Genomic DNA, 21,020 nt, shown 5'->3' with positions numbered 1-21,020 from the left:
TAATGCTTGTGCACAAACGAGTGCCTGATGAAGGAGAATTTAATTAGAGAATGCCCACTCAAGCTTCTCATGCCACAGTGCCCTGTTTTTCTTTATTGTTTCTGTGTTTGTTGGACTTTTCAGCACAAGTGTCCCAGAAAAAAAAAAAAAGGAAAAACAGCATATAAAAATATTGTGAATTTTCTGGCACTGCTGCCTTTGTTTTCATGATATACAGAAACGGTGATTGCCAAATGAAACTCGCATAATAATATTATGAAGCAGTGTTACATATCAAAGACTGCCTATTCGAAAAGCGTATGTTTCTATATATGAATCCATCCAATTCTGGCAGCATTTACACAGACAAACCAAACAGTATGTGGTATTATTTTACACACGCGATTGACCTGAGCTGTGTATCACCTTCTTTCTGAGAGAACAGATGCATCCCAGCATATATCGATGCCTGTATGCTTACAGTGGCTGATGCATGTCAGAGATGGTGTCATTTGGTGAAAAGTGTGGCTTCTAACCAAGCTGTGTTTACATATAACAGAATATCCTCAAATAATTGGTAGGTCTCCTTGCTAAAGAGGGACGTGTCAGGTTTGGCGTCGGCGTGAAAGCAGCTCCCTAACTCGCTTCACCTGATCCGTGGCCTGTAAAGATGCACCTGGCATTAAACAGACAGGGCAGGAGCGTCAACTGAACAATGGAGGACTGTCAGGACCGACAGCAGGGCACGGCTCCGCCATCACTGCTCTGACAGCGAGGGCCTCAGAGGGTAAACTGCTTTGCTGGAACTAATTAAACAGATGAAGTTATGACATGAATATGCAGATGTTGTTTACATTTTACCATATGGTATTATTTCAGGTAATAACGCACAGGAGAGCCTTCCCACTCATTAATGTGAAGGGATGGAGTGAAAACACTGTCTATCAAGAGACACTCGGAGCGTGTTCGAGAAATATGATCAGACTGACACTCGGGTGTTGAAATCTATTTCAAGCCACTCAATTAACATACATGTTGGTAGCTATTACAGTTTGATTTTAATTGTTAGCGGGCTCCATGTTGGAAAGGCTACTCCTGGTTGAAAGTTATCCATTTTCCCCAAATCTATCTCAATGTGTCAGATTTCTTCTAATTTAAAGTGTAAAATTCATTATCACAACATTGACGGTGTCTTGTTACCTTGTATGACAATATTTTAGTAAAACTAATCTGCAGCCTAAATTCAATAGACTCATTCATGCAGTTAAATCCCTTTTTCAGAGCTGCTGGAGGTTCCCACTCAGAGATGCCTCAGTTCTGGAGGTGTAAGAAAATATTGATAGATGTTGTGTTTTGTGGTTCTGTATCAAAAAACACTGTGAGGTGATAGCTAGTGCTGCAACTAACAATTATTTTCATTATCGATTATTTTGCACGTTATTTTCATTATGATCGTGTCAAAAAAAAACTGAAAAATGCTCATCACAATTTCTCAGAACCCAAAGTGACGCCGTCAAGTTGTTTCTTATGTCCAACCAACAGTCTAAAACCCAGAGACTCTTCCTTTACCATCATAAAAGACAAAAAAACACAAAATCCTCATATTTCAGGTTTGACATTTTTGCTTGAAAAGTCACTGAAATGATTAATCCATCATTGAAATAGTTGGAAACTAATTTTCTTTTGATCAGCTAATTCATTAATTGACTCATCGTTGCCGCTCTAGTGCTGCATTGTGATACATACAAAGATTTGTGGCAATGGTTCATTTTTTGTTGTTTTTATAGGGACAATATGTAACAGTTGTGTATACAAAAGTTAGCACTGCAGTCCAAATACCAAGTTCAAGCAATAGGCTGTGTATTTAATAGGTTGAGATCCTGTTTAATATACTGTCTGTGGTTGAAGTAAGGTGTTTTTCGCCACGCAGGAATGCTGCAGAAACTCAAGACAAACACAATATTGTAATTTGACAATAACAGGCGACAACGAGTCTTACGCTGTAAAAGTTGTCTGTCAGCTGCCCGTGATCGTAAAGCTAAGCCCATTATCTTGATAACAAAAGCCCACTGCTCTGAAAATATACACTCTGGAGTTGGAGTTCGGTGACTGCCTGACTTCTGCCTGCCGTACTCTCTCTCAGTTTTAACACCTACTCCTTCTAAAATATTCTTAATGATTTCTTAACACACGTTAACAGACACTTATTCATTCGGCGAAACATTCAGTATTAATTTGAACTCTAATTAATGGAAACGGAAACAAAAAGAGTTATTCGGAAATGGAGATTTCAAAGGCAGACACCACGGCTAACGTTGTTGCCGGAGTAGTGAGTATTTCAACGCAGCTTGTTTCTTTAATTCCTGACGATATATCATGGTCATTTTATGATGTATTATAGCAAATATATGATCTATCTTTACTTTATATGATCTGTACATAACAGAAACACAGATTTTATACATATGGTGGTGTGTTCTTTATATAATGTCAGATTTCCTAAAGTTAGATTTAAAAATATAGCCATATATCACCATACTGAGAAAGATAACCCCTGTATCATGATATGTATTACAATGCACAGCCATACTCAGTACACCTGCCACAAACCCAGTTTAATTTTCAATGCACAACCTGCATTTAACTCAGCTTCTCTCTCTTTTTTTTTCTTTTTTTTTTTTGCAAACTGTTAAAAGTAGTAGAACTGTCTGAGTTCTTTTCCCCCAGTTTTGTGTGCAGCCTTACCATTCCCCCGGAGCGGGTGCTGAGAGGTTAAGAGGGAAAGGGCCGATGGAGTCGCGTTTAGTAAGAAGTGTGGGATCACGGGGGCCAGCTGGTGGGGTGATGGGGAGCGTAATTGTGCCCGCTGTGTGGATAGGGTGGGGGGTGAAAGGATGGGGTGAGAAGCCCTGGAAAAAAGGGAGGGGAGGGGACACCTCAATTACCTGTGCTCCCTCTGACCCCTCTCTCCCTCTGTCTCTCCGCGGACAGACCCACTGTCTGAGAGGCGGGGCACGTTTCCACAGGCAGATGCACATCCCCCTCCTTTGTTTGAGATAGCATTCGCTCCTTTTTCCTGAGCTGCACAAACTTAATTGCAACAATCTCCTCTCTAATGCGTTTCTCCTTTATTTGTCACTGTCAAAAAAATTTGAATTTTCTCTAGTTTTTTGAACAAAAAAAATCAAAGCATTTTTCTGATGTGTATTTATGTTTGATCACGGAACTTGGTCAGGCGATATTAGATTAAAGACGTACAACAAAATAAAATGTGAATTTACCTGAACTGAGCAGCTCTCTCAAACATATTCAGCAGGTTACATGCAGCTGTCATAGTTTATTTTGGAGCTCCTGCTTGGGCTAATACAGTAAGTGACAGAGACTGGTGTAAAATCAATACTTCACAGGAGTGTGATGTCTTAATAAACTCTCTGTGTTGTTCAGACAGGAAAGCTAGACATGTACGAGAAGGACTACAGCGCGGGCCATTGTGAAGCTGTCAAGTCTGGCCCTCAAAAGCAGATGAAGCTGTCAGATTATTAATATGTTTATACTGACAGGCCCCAAGTCCACCCCTAAAACCCTCCCCTCTTTCAATGTCTCTCAAAAAATATGCTCAGCTTCAAAGACAGAGGCCACGGGGTTGGATGCAAGGTCAGAGGCCAAATACATTTTGAAAGCAAATTCTCTTCCTTTTGCAACCTGTTTTTATTGCTGTCGCTCCCCTTCTCTGTGGCGACCATTCAGCTGAAACTTAGGCTGAATTGGCAGCAGCTTTCAAAGCGCTTGGCAGCCTGGTGATCCTCAGGAGCTCTCAGCTGACATCTCTCTGGGCTCGTCTATGCTCAGGGGTCAGAGCGAGCCCTGACTCCCAGGACCCACTCACTCAGGCGCTACCATGAGTCAGTCCCGCAGACTGAAATTAAAATGTGAAAAGCTGCGCGACTGAAGGCATTCCTCGCCCCCCATGGCATTCTCCTTTCTCTGTGACAGTTCCTCTGAGACTGCTTTTTCTTTCATGTTTCTTTTCTCCCTTTAGATTATTTAACAACATGCGAACAGAGCTGTCAAGGAGAGACATGCTTGATCGACAGAGCAAGGGAGTGTCTCAGTCAACATGGGGTTAAATTCGATTTTCTGCATGTTCAGTACGCCAGTCTCAAGCCAGTTATTGCCTTGGCTTGATGTTTTTTGATGGATCAATTATCCATTATAACATGTTGCGAAGCCAAACATAACGGCAACTATGACACCTGTCACAATCTTCTATTAGGGTAAGGAAATTGAAATAATTTAATGACAGCTAATTTAGTCTTTGTTTTGAATCTCATTATGGTCGCAGTAATTGTGTTCTATAAAAAAAAAACTGAAAGTGAAATATGACTGCGCACTCAAAGTAAAGTACCCCCGACTAGAGCTATTAATTTGATATCTCTCAATGAAAACACAAGTGAATAAATTGCGCTTTATCAGATTCAGACAAACACAAGTTTGAAAAGACTATGAGATCTTGGAGATTTTTTTTTCTACTTTAAAGTCCAGTTTAGATTAAGTTAAAGTTGGAGATAACACTGTGGAAAACAGAGACAAGGAAAACACAACCAAGTCCCCAATATTAAACACGTATAGCGAGAAGTGACACAGAATGATTTAATTAGAGCTGGGCAATATATTGATAACATATCAATATTGTGATACGGGACGTAGATTTTGGATATTGTTATATTGTGGTATGGCGTAAGTGTTGTTTTAAAGGCTGCATCGCAGTAAACTGATGTAATTTTCTGAACTTCCCAGACTGTTCTAGCTGTTCTATTATTTTCCTTTTTCCGCACTTAGTCATTATATCCACTAGAGCCGACCGATATCTCAGCCAGCCAATATTATCGGCTGATATGGGCCTGATATAGGCCTATCACAGACATATTTGTATAGGTGTGCATCTTTTCTGATATGCACCAATATTAAAACTTTTTTTTAACGGAGCATATGTGGAAAACGATGCTTGGGGTGATTTAGATAATTTATGAGGACAAGAGGAACTCGCTGGCAGGTGTAAATGCTGAGAAGCTGCTTCTTGTTTCACAATCTTCCTGTAATAGACTTGCAGTATTACAATAGTCACCAATAAGCTGGTGATGATGTTTATTTATCTATTTATTTTATTTGTATGTACTACTATTCTATCTATATTTTCTCCATGTTCATGTCTTCAGTTGTTTGACAGTGTATATCCTAAGTTATGTAACATGATAAAGAATATTTTAGGGATACGCAATAAATATTGCGACCAATAAATTATTGGCCAGTATTAGCCAGCTATATCAATCTATATCATTATTATTATCTTTGTAGATAACTATCGGTTATTAATAATATCTGATTTGACAGATTATGTCAAAACTTTTAGTTGGAAGTTGTAGACAAAATGCTCTAAAAAAGCCAAATTTTTTGATGAACTTAGTAGAAAAAATAGTCAGATAATAATAATCAGAGTCAGACCTGGCCTTTGTTTTTGTTGTAATAATGATGTCAGTTAGATTTGGTTCGGTTAGAGCTCTGAGATATTAAATAAATGCATAAACTACAGGTCATATGAACTAAAATACAAATATGTGAAATTATTGCTTATCTTATCGGTATCGGCCATGAGAAAAAAAAATCCACATCATGCATTCCTAGAACATTTAACATAGATATTCTTCAATAAAGTTATTTGTTTAAGAAATAAACCTTTTGAGTACCTTTGCATATTCATATTGGTGCACAATACAGTATCAGAAATAAGTGAATTTTTCCCATCTAAAATCTGTATCGGCATCTTTCTCAAAAATCTCATATTGGTCAGGCTCTAATATCCACATTATTGATGATTATTTATCAAAAATCTTGTGTTAATATTTTGTGAAAGCATGCCCAATATTGTGGCAATATCAGTACTTGTTCAAAAATATTTTGTCCATATTGCACTGCCCTAAATTTAACAATCAAGAGAACAAAAATGTGGAATATATGTTTTATTTTATTTTATTTTAAACATATGTTGTTCTGGGTAACACAGGCCAATCTGTGTGACCCCGTGGTTTTACAACACCCCCCGGCAGCCCGAAATGTTAATGAGAAGTTGCAATTATCACCACATCATATTTAGCATCGCGTCACCTCACAAGTCAAAGATATTACTTCAGATTGGGACAAAAGCGTCCGAGAGCTGAATGGGTGCGATATGCTTGTCAATAACTCGTATGTGAGAAAGCTGCGTGGGAGCGTCTTATCGGTACATGTGTGCATATACTTGAATTTGCAAGTAAAGAGCATTATTGGGATTACCCACGGTACATTCTGGTCGGTATCATAAAGAGAAAGAGGGACTAGATGTGTCTCCCCTCTTTTTTTTCAGGGATTCGGTAAGCTCTCTGTCAATGGTTTGGAGTTGAATTGGCCTGGATAGCTCCCCTCATTCCATGGAATGATCTCAGACCTAATTTACTGGGCAGCTCAGGATCCAAAGCATACAAGGCTCTCCTCCTCTGCATAGAATGTGTGAAATAGATAGAGCAGCCATCCCTCAGATGTGCTGAAGTAATCTTCAGCCAGAGCTGGTCCAGCAGGCCTCACCCCTAAAGGGATTGATGCAGTGTCAGAACCTTTGGCTCAGGGGTCAGCCTCTCTTCTTGCCTCCCCAATCTGACAAAAGCTGAATTTCTTTCCCTCACCATTCGTTTCTCTTTTTTCTTCTATTGAATTCATCAGCGAGGGAGGCATGAGATGTGAGATGTGAATGAAACATTTTCATTAGAAGGGAGGAGAATCCCCGGTCAGAGACAAGGCCGGAGCTGATCTGAGCCAATGACATCCCCACCAATTCTTTCTTTCTTTTTTTTTTTTTTTTTTGTCCTTCTTACTTTCCCCAGCTGTCACTCTCTGCGGTATGTGGCAAGCTGATTGAAATCAGCACTGTGTCAGGGCCGTCATATCTCAGAAAGACATAAAACATGCAGAAACATCAATAAGCAACAGGCCGCTGACAGCTCTCAGGCACCGATGCCGGCGAGGAGAGATGAGGGGAAGGTTAGGACTCTGGGGGGATGCTGTGCAGTTGAAGTGTCTTCTTCAGGCTTCACTGAGACCCCGCAAAGACAAGATAAAGTCTATCAGGTTATCGCCTAGTTCAAGTTGCTTCTCGGACAGCAAGGCCACTGGGACGCTGGATGTCAGAAGATCTGTGCGAGTGTGCGCGAACTGCCGTGCGTGTCTGTGTGTGTGCGCTCATGCAGGTGTGCAGTATTTGGAGAAAGAAACCAGACAGACGTTGCACCTGCTACTAGCTGCAAAGCAAGGTTGATTTTGAATTTGCCTGATTAAAGTCAAGAGAATTTAATACACTACATTTAATTTATGTGCTCAAGCTGTCAAACGAGTATTTTGAATTATATTCCTTGTTTTTATTAAAGCTGCAATGATTAATTAAGTAATCGTCAACTATTTGACAACTGGCTAATAGTTTTGAATAATTTTTAAGGAAAAAACAGACAAAATTCTCTGAATTCAACTTCCTAAATGTGAATATCTCCTGTTTTTTTACTCTTTTGTGTCAGTAAAATGAATATCTTTGGGTTGTGGACTGTCAGATGAGTATTCTGAATTATATTTCTTGGTTTTGTTAAAGTTGCAATGATTAATTGATTAATCGTCAACTATTAAATTAATCACCAACCATTTTGATAATCGATTAATCGTTTTGAGTAAAAAATAAAATTCTTTGATTCCAGCTTCCTAAATGTTTATATTTACTTATTTCTTTACTCCTCTATGGCAGTAAACTGAATATATTTGGGTTTTATGACTTGAGGATGTCATCTTTAGGAAACATCATTTTTAACATTCTATAGACCGATCAACTAATGGATTAAAATAGTCAACAATGAAAATAACCAGTTATTATATTTGTAAAACAGCTGAAAATACTTTCCACTCCGACATTGCAAATAAGCTTTTTTTTTTGTCATATGTGCTTGTAAAAAAAAGATTGATGGTACACTAGTTATACCCAGCAGTGAGGGCCAAGAGATGCTTTGGGATTTTCAGTGTGTATTTAATTGACTAATGGGAGGTAAAGGTGATAGTCTGTTAGATCACAGCCTGACACTAACTCTTACCACTGCTAATTAGGCAACTTTTTAGCCCAGAAAAACTGCTGAATCTCTCGTTTCTCCCACCTGATAATGGTCATCACAGTGCCCTAACCTACCTGTGTAGAATTTATGATACGGGACAAATAATCAGCTCTCCAGCATCCTGACTCTGACGAGGTAAATTCACTAGTAATTAGCATGACACAGACGTGGATGAAGGGAGCGGGAGAGTTTTGGCTGAAGTTGGAAGTTTCCCCAAAGTTGAAGCCTATTATTTTTGTGTGTTGATGGGTTAACGTTGTGGACAGGCGCCCATCTGCATATCAAATGTGACTCCCATTATTTTATGTTTCTCTCTGCTCACAGCGCCTCCCAGCACTCCTCCATGTTCTCCTCCATCTGCCTCCTGTCCATTGATCAGCCTTCCAGGGCATCAGTCTGTTTAACATCTGCTACAAGTTCCAGCAGCTCAGGTAACTATCTAGCTGCTCTCCACCGCCTATTGATCTTCGTGTCCACCTGCAGGAACATCTGTTTCGGCATGTCGTTTGTCAACGCAACCAGCTACCTTGTTTCGCTCCACGTCTTGTCCACTTTCACTCACTCTCACAAAGGGATTTTACTCCTAAACGCTTGTTAAATTGCTGTTTGCGTTGTTCTAATAATGAATAGTAAATTAGTCACTCATTGTTATTGCGTCCTGGCAAATAGTGGGTGTAGTACAAGTTTAATTCATCTTTATCATTAAAGATTTATTTCCCAGCGCAACAACAAGGTTACATTTAATTTAAAAATCTGTATTTAATTTCAAAGTAGTGTATTTACCAAGAATCCGACTGTGCATTTGGAGAAGCTGCACTCAAAACATTTACTCGATCTCTTGATTATTTATACAGCACTCCTGATTAAATATTATGTTATTTTGCATTATAAATCTCAATAATTGCAAATTATTCTATTTGCAGAAAATATAATTCAAACAAGATAGTATACACAGAGCAAACCACATAACAACATCTATTATTTGAATAAAATAGATGATTTATTTCACTCACATCAAGCAAATGTGCTCTAAAATATGCTGTAAATTCTATTTTTAAAATTAGAAAATGTTCAGTGGCTTACATATCAATAGACTTTGAACAGTACACATTTTATTTGTTGTGTTTAATATTATTCTGGGCAGAAAGCACGGGAGAGAGGGAGAGTCACGGCCGAGAAGAGCTCACATCTTCAGATTCGTCTCCTTCACAGGCTTCCAGAGCTCGGAGGAACCGCTGTTGCACAGTTTAATTTGCTCTTTTGTAATGACGGGGCGTAGGTTAGTTAATTTCAATTTTTGATTTCAAAAGCTATCAAATACAGCTCAGATGAGAAATCAATTTTCCCAGCTGCCCTGGCTTTGTGGTGAAAAGAGCTCCCGCCATTGGTGAACAGCCCGTCACATGACCGAGTCAGGGATTAGTTCAGTAGGCCCATGTTGCCACCACCTCAATTACAGGCTGCCTCTTGTCATTTACCTCTATAACATCTCATTCTCCGACACAACTCATATTTAATTCATGAAAGCCCGCACAAGAGTAATTGTAATATAGATTGTTATAGAAAATTTCACCAAATTCACACTGCAACTTTTGTTTTGCATGCCAGCGGCAGTGATTGTGCTATTTGCTGTAATTTGGGATAAACAAAGACAGAAGAGTGAAAGAATAATTTTGCACTGATAAAAAATTGTACTGAGGACTATATAATTTAAAAAACATGCAACATGAGATGAAGATTTTTTTTTTCTTTAACAAAATGATAAATTGTGAAAAATGGGAATGATGATTTTAATTGGAAAGGTAGCATCCTGTGTCATGTTGTAGACAATGACAATCAGTACTGCCATCATTAAGACTGTCATGTGATAAACTGACTGAAAAGGTGACTGTGGGCGGTCCCACTGACAGAAAGCACTCACCTAAATAAACCCCTCTGCGGTTGAGTGTAGACAATATAAGTCTCTTTGATTTATAGTTGATAGGCCTAACTAGTATGTCTCATATCAATATCATATAACCTAATAAATCAAGTATAAAAAGGAGGCTTGTTTAGATTTCACAGTATAAACAGATATCTGTGTTGAATGAGTGCTATAAATATGATTTTCTCTCAAATAATTGTTCGAAATCCCTTTTTGATACACGTGTCTTAATTGTTGACACCACAGAAAGCTCAAAGCATTTCGGACTGTGCGTGTGTGCAAGCGTATTTTACATTCTTATGAAGCTCCGGTTTGGGAAATTGAATCCATTCCAACATTTCTTTCCCTCAAACGAGCCCTCTTTTCCTTTTTTGCACACGACACAAATTGACAATTTGTTCAGTAATCAAAGAATCTCCTTTTCATATGGATCAGTTCGTGGAACAAAAAGTAGGAGTGGAGGCAATTTTTCTGGACATATCATGAGATTATATCCATTTGACAGTTGCGTTATTCTATGTGGTTTCCATGACAACTGGGTGAGGCCTCCAATAAAACCAACCTCAGCTGTCATCTCTTCACCTAAAAGCTTTGTAATTGCTCTCATTTGCATACTACAATTAAGTGTGTTAGCTCACAGCAAGAACAATCAACCTCCACTAAAGACTGGGGATAGTATAATTATTATATCAGTGGATTTGTATAAAACATTACTGACGAGCCTTTGTTTGACGTCGGCATTGTGCTGTCAGGCTAGTTTTACCTCTTATTTTCATAAAATATACATATATCACAGACAGGGATGGGTAATGCATATAGCACTGATTAAAATGCGGTCATTACCATTTTCAATCAGTTTAAATCAAAGTATTTATCCCAGAAATAATCATTTTGATTTCTATCTGCTGGTCAATCCAGTGAAAGATATTTTTATCTGTTTTTGATAGGAGGCTTTTTGACTCTGTGGTGCACTTGACTAGCTGGAAAGAGACTGATTTGCAGTAGTGGGAGACAGTTTGAACCGCTGATTGAATGGAAAGGTTATGTGCATCGGGCTCTAAGCATTGTTTCTCTTAGCCTCAGATGCGCAGAGGCTGTAATGAAGAGCTCTTGAACTCGCAGTCAGAGAAGCAGTGACAGGAGTTCAGGAGGATGCCTCTTTGGCTCTGCTGGACCCACGACATACACACACAAAGCTGTACACACTCAAGCACACACACACACACACACACACACACACACACACTAGAGGTGCACAGAGACGTCATTATTTGTATCTGTTCAAGCAGCAATATTATCTGTTTCTGTATTCGGATAGAAGACAAGAAGTGGGCGTGGTTTGAGCTACATACAGCAAATGTTTTACTAAACTAATTTTCATTGGCTGAAAACTGAAAAAAATATTTTATAAATAAAAAGATTTCACTTTTTTTTTCTTTTTCACAGACTTTTAAGGATTGCTGCCTGATTTCACAGCAGTTTTTTTTCTAAAAAAAACAAAAACAACAAATAAGTGATGTATGTTGTAATAGTTTTTTTGCAATTTATTAAAAAAATCAAGAGCAATAAAACTGCACTCTGTTCTGGGTAAGTAACCAGTTATTCTATCAAAATATTCTTTATTTGTAAATGAAGACGTACACCTGGGGCATTTTCCACAAAGAAGAAAAAAGTTTTGGAGCTCAAACTCAGTCAAAATAGCAAGCAATGACAAACCCTTGTGTTTTTTCAGTACCTGTGACTATATTTACTATTATATTACAAATAAATAATAAAACATGTAATCCCTTCATCGAGACATACATGTATGACACCGAGGATTTCGATGATTGATGGAACTCATGGGAAGCTACAATGATTGGTCAAATTTGCGGGAAAGTTGTGGTGATTGGATAAAATTGCACGGTCGTGCAGAATTCATGAGAGTTGGTTGAATTTGTTTCATTGTTGCAATCGCAACTTCCTGGACTGAAAGATAGTAAATAATAATCAAAATATCCTCCAGGTAAATAATCTTTGTGCAGTAAATCAGTGATTCATTAAAGTAAATTCAACCCTTTCTTAACTCTGTCAACATAATCATGGAGCTGACTTTTTCCGGGTAATAATTAGCAACTTTGCATAGAAGAAATATCCATTTCCATCATGTTATTGTGCTTTCCTAATTCAAGTGCATCCCTAACACACTGAGAGACAGCAACAAACAGCTAATACAAAAATCAAAATGAAGCTGTCACTCATACATGGTTTCACAAATCACTAGTTTTTCATTTCCTCTTTCCTCTCTAGTGATATTGGAAAAATTCTGTTCTTTTATTTTCTTTTTTCGATTCAATATATTTATTTTTTGGCACATGAAATTAGAGGTTACAAACTTTATATGAGAAGCGTCTTCATAGAGGCGAAACTCAAATTTGTGAATTATAAAAGCAACAATATTTCCAGCCTTCCGAGCGTTATTATCAAGCCTGTGATACCACAGCACATCTTTCGGCAGGTACATTTGATTTTTTTGAGTTTTTGCCTTCAGGCCCTGAATTGAAATGGAAGACCAAATGGCACAAATGGCAAGTGCACCATTCCTAGCTGTGTGCAAACCTCCCAACACAAACTGGTCAAGCAGAAATGAGACCTGCATCAATTTTAATTTGTATTTATCCTGCTGATGACCCGTTCCTTTCACTCTGCCGTTGGAGGCACAAATTACACCCATCATAACTCTGATTCCAATGGCCCACGGTGTGCTATCAGGAAATTAACATGGTTATATACCACCGGCGGGTTCAAGGTGTCACAACACAATTATACAATCATGCAACCTGACGAGCTCTGACTGGTCGCCGGTGTATGACAACTAAGCTGGAGGGCTACACTGTCTGTCACATCCAGGCGGGTAAGATAAGTTCACTGAAGAGTCGACTCTGCCTCACTGTCTGCTTCTCTCTATCTAAATCAGTTAAATATCACATGGCGGCTGCAGTCGGGGCTGATTTTTCTTTTTTGGAAGAAAAGACCCACATCTGAACTTATCTTTGACTTGTCAGGCTTTTATTCGGCGCGGCAAATTGAGCCTGCAGAATTTGCGAAAACAAAAATCAAAGCCATATAACATGGTGTATCATTAATAGAATTAAGTCATCAGTGAGGGAAAGTTAAATGTAAAACCTTCTACATGCTGCAGTGCTGTGCAGCGGCTGACTGTGACTTTCAATCAGTCCTAATCCTTGTATCTCATAAAACTTAGACCAAAAAAACGAAGGGAAGCTCCCCTGCCTGGATCCCCAGTGTGCTCCCAGTGTCAAGCCATTAGGCTGTGTGAAATGAGGTGCCACTCATGAGTTATAATGCTGCACATCTATAGATGCAATGGTAAAATATAGCCCTTCAATGCTCAGTTCTCTGTTGGAGTTGGGAAAATAATTCTGCTCTGATAGTGGGTCCATCCCGCAATATCCCAATTCAAAGTCACAAAGATATGAAGAGGGCTGTTGGATAAATTCAAAATAATCCACTTCAGGATAGCTGCGAGATTAATGGAAAAAAGAATGTGTGTGTGTGTATGTGTGTTTGCTTGTGTGTATGAGCAAACGTGTATGTGTCTATGTGAGGATGACAACTGATGAATAAAATATATCAAAAAACGCAGCGTAGCGTCAAAAACTTTTACATGCTGTAGGATGATATTACTAATAAGATTATCAACCTTGGAGATGAAAAGAAAAGACGCACAGAGGAATAAGGAAAATGACAGCAAACTATTCCTTAAGAGTCAACAGAAGCGGCGGATATAAGCTTTCAGGAAATCTATTTGTACGTTCATTGTATCCAATTTGAAAGCACGTCAATAGAAGAAACACGTTCCTATAACCGGTTGTTACAGAACTACAATCAATGAAAGTTATCCTGAGTACTGCGATACTTAGAGGCACATAACAAAAGCATGCTAGCAGCAGTCTGCTCCACTGAAATATTTACCCAGAGGTACTGTAGATGTAACAATGATAAGGAAATAAAGCTAATAAGTGTCACTTTGATGTGACAACAAATTATACATGGTTCTATCAGATCTCATTTCCATTCCACAACACAGACACAGAGAATACCCTGAAGCATGGCTGTTAATGGGAGCCTCTATCAGCCATCGTGGAAAGCCTGCCTCATTACTCACTCCAACACAACTGTGCCCAGGGTGGTCGATTTCCCCAACGGACACTGGTTCACAGACCAGAGACGCACTGCGCTGCATAGGACTTGTTTTTCAGTGCAGCAGGGCGCAGATGCCGTCATGCTGCAAATCATTTATATCAAGAAATTCATTTAAGGAAAACATTTTTAAATCGATGAGAATTTAAAAAAAAAAAATTAAATATGGAGTTAGCAGTTTTTTTAAAGGTAGAATCAGTAGGATTTGTCCAAGCTGTTCGTAAGCACACTAGCAAGATAGCAGGAAGTCAAATACCGATGCTCTGGGTTGGTAGTGTCCTGAGCACAGCAAAATAATGAGGAAAACAAGGAAATACAGGCAGAGGCCAGGGTCTCCACCACACACTTTTAGTCAGTCATAAGTGATATATTATGTTTATAGGAGTTTATACATTGTTTTTAAAGAAAATGTTGCATATTATACCTTTAATGCTTTACTTTGAGTCCAGCATAGAATTATTGAGTTGATACATTTATGGCTTCCAGGCTACAGAAAAATTGCCCCGTGTGTCCATGACCAGCTACCACTCATCTTCGTCTTCATTATACGTCTGATTCTATACAGCCTGATTGTTATTCAGAGAGAATTTTCCATTCGGGAGGGCGCCAAATACTCACATAACCTTCTATCCCTTCCAACCTGTGCAATGAATATTTTAAAACCTTAATGTATATTGGCCATCTGAATTTTCAGCCCGAGCCTCTCCTTTGTCCATATAATCTCAGGGAGCTTTTTCCTACTGTTGTGGTTGTAACTGAGTACGCTGGCACTCTACTTATTTTCTTCACAATTTGCAATCACCGATGCTCTCTGGTTTTACTCTCTCTACCCTTGTTTCTAGCTTCCCTGACAAAGTCAATAGGGGGCATCCCTCATCTGTCAAAAACAAACATCAGAATACTTCTCTTCTTTCCTCCCTCCCTCTCTTTGTGCACCCTCTCCCTCTCGCTGCCTGTTAGGCGTGCTGTAGATTCTCAGTTCGTCACTCAGCGCAGATTATGAGATTATTAGTTGGGTTTGCTTGGTGACCCCAATCAAAATGAGCGAGTAAGAGCAGTCAAAACGTATAAAGGGAGAAAGTCCTGAAGAAGTAGCTGACCCTCTGGTGACTCTCGCACCCAGAGGGGTGGCAGCAGCGCTTGCTGTGTGTGTTTCAGTGCAATCTGTGGAGCAGATGGCTGCAGTCCTGGGCAGAGAGCAGCAGGTCTCAGCCTGCATGTCACCAGGATGATGTGAGCTGGCTCCCTCCGAGCTTTAGTTAATACCTTCCTGTATCACAGACTTGTTAAGGGTCCGGGTAAAACTCCACAACTCTTTACAAAAGAACAATACGCCCTCTCCTCTTTCTGTCTGCCGCTCTCTGTTGTGCTCCCTCTCCTGGGTGGTAGTAAATGTTTACTGGTAGGTAATTGCCCTTAACCTCTTTGTGGTTATGATCTCCTGATTGTGTAGTTTTTAGACATACATCTATATTATAGATTTTGCATTGTGACACTATTTATGGCTAACATAACCAGATGTTAATTTTGTTTTTCATCTTAGTTTTTGGATATCGTTATAAGAGCCCAACTGAACTGAATTTTTAGGACTGACGCCAACACCGATATTGGAGAGCAAAAAAAATTCCTATATACATATAATATTTTGTGAAAGCACCAATTGTCATCCCTACAATATTGTCGCAGCAATATTGGGTAGTTTAATCTACAGAAATGCATCATATTTTTTTTCACTTGACATTTGTTTAAGATCATATTTTTCATATCATCATATATCATGTATTGCAAAGTATCCCAAAAATATCAATCTAATATTTATAAGACATGTCACCCAGCCATACCTGATACATGAGGGCATTTCATCACATTAATGCAAAAATTATATAAAAATCTACAGCCAGATATTTTTTATTCTTAGATTCTGCTTTTAGTCTGCTGTGTTTTGAAGCAATTTATAACCATGTTTAAGATGATGCTATAAAAATAAAATGTATACATATATATAAAATCCAAAATGACATCAACTTTCATTGGTATTTTTAATAATAATAAATAAATATAAGTAAACCACAAATACAACATAAAACTAAATACATTTAAAAAAAAAAACCTCTCCATTATGTTCTGTTTAAAAAAAAAATCATATTGAAACATATGGTACAACATATTACAGTGACACCAATACAGACCAGTCAGGCTGTGACAGAAATAGGCTGATAATATCGACCAACCAATATATCAGTCTGGCTCTAATTTGTTAGCTTTATCTGCAGCATTTCATGTATATTTGATCCTTTTTATTAATTTAGGTTTAATATTACACATATGTTTAGCTGTACTTGTGCTTTTCTATTTATAGTTATTAATAAGTCCTTATAACAGCCTAATATATCCAGGCGTAGCAATAGGAAAGTGATTGATTAATATGACACAGAATAAAGATGTAAAGCAATTTGAACTGCCTGAATAGCATACCCTCAAACTGCAGTGTCAAAGAGTAATTATGGACATTAGTGTTTCTCTATTATGAGATAATGTCCCTGACTAAGTGATTTTACATTGACTTTGATGGAGAAGTTTCTGGTTATAAAGTAAAATTGCTTGCTGGGTAAATAAACATTGGCTCGTCTTTTGTTCGTCCAGCTCTCGCTCTGCCACTTACTGTAGGCTTTAATCTTGCTTACTGGCAGGTAGAGCAGGCTAGGCCGTGCCTTCTGAGGTGCAAGTGGTGCTGCCTCTCCTCCTCTCCCTTCGTCTCTCCTCATATTATATAAAGAGTGGCAGCAGGCAGAGTGACAGACTGCCCCAAGAGATGACACCTGTCACTGAGGGGAGTGCTGCTAATCTACAAGCCTCATTTTGTTTGAACTCTTTGTCACCTTGCCGTCAAATCCTCATCTTCTCAGTCACTGCCAGCTTCACTCCCCTCTGCTTCCCTGCTCGCTCTGCTTTGCCCAATCTCTCCACAATACACCTCCACCACCATCACCGCACACAGCACAGCGCGCTCCTCCCGACAACCAATGACATATTCCTGCCTACACGTTTATTTATTGAATGAGTATTGTGGGGGTTTTTTTTTTTGTCATTTGGGATTTATAAATAGAATTGTAGTAAGTACTTTCTGACAAAGTCCAAAAAAAGGAAAACCTTGGCAGCTCAGTGTCTTTTTCAGACGTAAAATTGCTTTATGTGCCCCCCCCCCGAGCGTATGAGAAGATGATGTGTCCTTGTTCAAATGTTTTTATTTTCCGAACAAAGCCCCATTCATTCATATTGAGATTTGTCTAAGTTAAAGTGATCTGAATAGAAATGCAGTCTGGAGTGGCCCAGTCTCTATGGAGCAGCACACTCCACCCCCTGGCCAAATATCTATATTGTCCACTTCTACAGACTGTGCTTTGTAATTATAATATAATTCATTATGTCTATGCTGCATGTGTCACAAAGGAGGAGTCCTCCCCAAAATCCTCCTGCGCTGTTCAGGCTGACCGAACACATTCTTGTTCCCATTTTAAAGCCTGCGGCTTGGAAATACCCTCTCACACCCCCATAAACAATAGATTTTCCTATTTTGCTTAATTGAGATATCACCGCGCAAATCTGACAGCTCACACCAGCCCCTAACTCCGGCTGAGGGAAATCTATATAGAGACAGGAAATGGGAATGAAAAACAGCCAAATAAGATTAAATGGCAAATAATTTAATAATCATAACAATAAAGATTAACAACAATAATAATAAAATTAATAACAATAATAAAAGTCTTGTAAACTCCTCTCAGAATGATGAAAATCTCACTATTTGCTGCATCTATCAAAATGATCTTATTAATATAGAAGCTGTGGTAAACATTCATGTTGATGTTGAGTTTTCCCCCCTTTTTTATAGATAAATTGTGACAGCAGAAAGAAAAAAAAACACGATATAATCCAAGTTGCAGTGGAGGCATCAGCCAACTTCTTTAAATGCCTCCATTAAGTGGAATTATCTTTTCCAGACACATTTTGTATGAATGCGTCCAAAAATCCCCATTCCATTTGGATTGCACGGGGTTTAATTTAATCCTTTTGCTTATTAAAAAAATAAGATGCAGCATCTTTAACAATAGAAGGGCTAGTCTGCATCGAATACAATGGCTAAGGTTAAATTGAAGGTTGTGTGTAGCCTTTGCTGTATTAGAAGAGCATTCATATTCAAATAAAAGCAGGCATCACTGGTTCACGTTGCACAGCAGTGTGTGCAAGTGTGCATTTGTACACACAAAGCAAAACTGCAATGCAGAGTTACAGTTTTCTGATATTAGAAATGAACAACATTCTTCATTTTGCAGAACCTTAAACATTGTGTGAGCAATAATTTATTCCTTTCTAAGTACTTAATGCCTCTCTAAGTCATACTACTTCAGTATCTAGTACTGCGCTAACATACAGGAAAAAAATGTGTGGAAAATATTGTATTAGTCATTATTGTAGACACATTTTCTCACTATCTGATTGTTTGCTGACAACAGAACCACATTACAGCACACAGCTCTGTCAGTGAAGTGGCCAGTCAAGAACAGGCACAGAGAAATCCTCCATCTGACAGACTTTAAGTCAGCTGCCTCACAAAATAAAAACCATGTTAGCAACTGGAATGTACAAACGTGGGTCAAAGACAAGACAACATAGGATCCAGTGAGTTCATTCAAAAATTAGAAATGTTCTGATAACATTTTTTCCGTCCTGATTCTGATTCTGATACCTGAACTTGATGTATCAAAGATATACATATATATATCTACTGACCCTGCATGGATGCGATATGATTATTGTTGTAAGGCCTGTTGTATGGCCTAAAAATTTGGTGTTTGGTAAATTGCAGGGTCCTGTTCTGGGGCTAATAAATCACATGATATTACATTGAAACATAGGCTTGTATACATGTGATACCTCATCCAGCATTTTAGGCTGGATGTCTGTGACAGCTGAGGAAGTGTTAAATTTCAACCAGAGAGCAGAATTTCTAAAACTGTAAACTGAATTTGAGGGCCAAGAATATCTTTACTTGATAGATGCTACTTTAAATAATATTTCCTGTACAGTATACGTATGAAAAGGCTTGGTAGCTGTGCAATACAGTCCTAAAATGTACTAATTTAAGTTCTTAAATTCAATTTAACCAACATTTCTTTCAGTAATTTTTAACACCCATGTTTTCATAGTACTGAAGAAAATATCAGTCAATATTAATCACCGTTGACAAATATAATCCGTGACTATTGGCCATGATAACTCAGAAGCCTCAACAGTTTCAACCATGTTAGCACATCAGACAGCAGAGAGAGGGACGTGTTTGTAGCCAGTGTGCAAAGCAAAACTGATGATCAAACATTTTTCATGTCATGTTTTCATCAGTGTTCTCAGTTAGACAAAAAAAAAATAAAAAGAAAAGACTTCAAAGTTAAAAGAGCATTTTGACATTTGATTGTTGCAAGCAGCATATGTCAATGTGAATTAAAGTGATATTGTAAGACGAGGTATGTAAAGTTGTGTGGGACTCTCATGGACGTCATGTATTCACATGTTGTAGTTTTACAGTGTGATGGAAACAACAGGATCAGGAAACTTTGGGTAACCAGCAGTGTAACTTCACCTTCAAATAAAATGACTGCAACCGTAAACCATTTGGCAGTGACACTGTGACATTGACACAACATTTATGGATCAGCTCAGCTGCCTCCTCGCCCCGTTCAGATATACTGTGTGTCTCCATAAATAGTATAAGAAGTCCTCACATTCTAAAGGTTAAAATCCTCACTCAGTTGGAGACTTAATTGTCACACAATAAAACCCAGCAGAGTAAATTTGAAGGGAAAGCATTGTGAATGGCTTGAACCAGTTTACTCTGCAGTAATGACTTGTGCACTGTGCACAAAGCTTTTATATTATTCCAGAGATAGAAAAAGATATGACACATTTGACGTTAGTAACTCAAAGAAAGTTTTTTTTTACAACCATAGTCATTTGACGTGTCTGTCAAAAAGTTCAGCAGCACTGTATCTACAGAAAGGGTAACATACACGCACAATAATATAGAAAACTTCTATAAAAAACAGTTACTTTAACAGAACAGGAAACTGTTATCTTGAGTAAACAGAATCTAAAATATTTTTGGCACAAAGTGTCTCTAACTAACCTGAATAGAGTTAAATGAAAATGCTCTGATTTGTGTAGCTAATATGATAGGATTTAGTATTTGAAACAGCAAGTAATATTTCGAAAAAACAAAGTTCACAATGTCTTCATGAACTTAATATAAATTGACAGTGTATTATTTTTGTTAAAACACCACGCAAATACAAATTAACAAAATTACTCCAATACCAGTTGTGACACACAGGCATTGATATTTTTAGCATTATAATATTTAGCACGATCGTTTCAGGTGTCAACAACAATCAGCAACTTTGCAGTCATTAATCACAAAGTAGCCAATCTTTTGCCTGGGACTCCAATGAGCCATGCCTTCAAAACAGTATACCATGATAATATACTGTAACCCTTCTTATTATAGTTGATCAACTAATTAACTTTAATATGTTCTAATTACATTCAGCACAATTACATTTATTAATGAACTGATCACAAATTAGCACCTCGCAAACATCTTTGCATGTGCTAACTTAAAAACAAACTTGTGTCCAGGTGTTACAACTCGCTTCATGTAACATGTTTTGTTGTTGATACAGTAT

The 21,020-nt window shown here is 38.2% G+C and overlaps 1 long non-coding RNA gene across 1 annotated transcript in view; it reads left to right on the top strand.

The window, feature by feature from the left end:
* LOC146316748 (uncharacterized) overlaps nt 1–21,020 on the top strand; it is a 124,059-nt gene that overhangs the window by 78,948 nt on the left and 24,091 nt on the right. Inside the window, exon 4 of the long non-coding RNA XR_014771754.1 lies at nt 8,481–8,587. This is a non-coding gene — a long non-coding RNA (uncharacterized LOC146316748). The remainder of the gene's footprint in view (nt 1–8,480; nt 8,588–21,020) is intronic.

The sequence above is a fragment of the Lutjanus erythropterus genome, chromosome 13 (assembly GCF_056507025.1).
Source record: "Lutjanus erythropterus isolate fLutEry1 chromosome 13, fLutEry1.hap2, whole genome shotgun sequence".
Lineage (NCBI taxonomy): Eukaryota > Metazoa > Chordata > Actinopteri > Lutjaniformes > Lutjanidae > Lutjanus > Lutjanus erythropterus.
The sequence above is the reverse complement of the archived record's forward strand: the minus strand, read 5'-3'. Positions and strand labels throughout refer to the sequence as shown.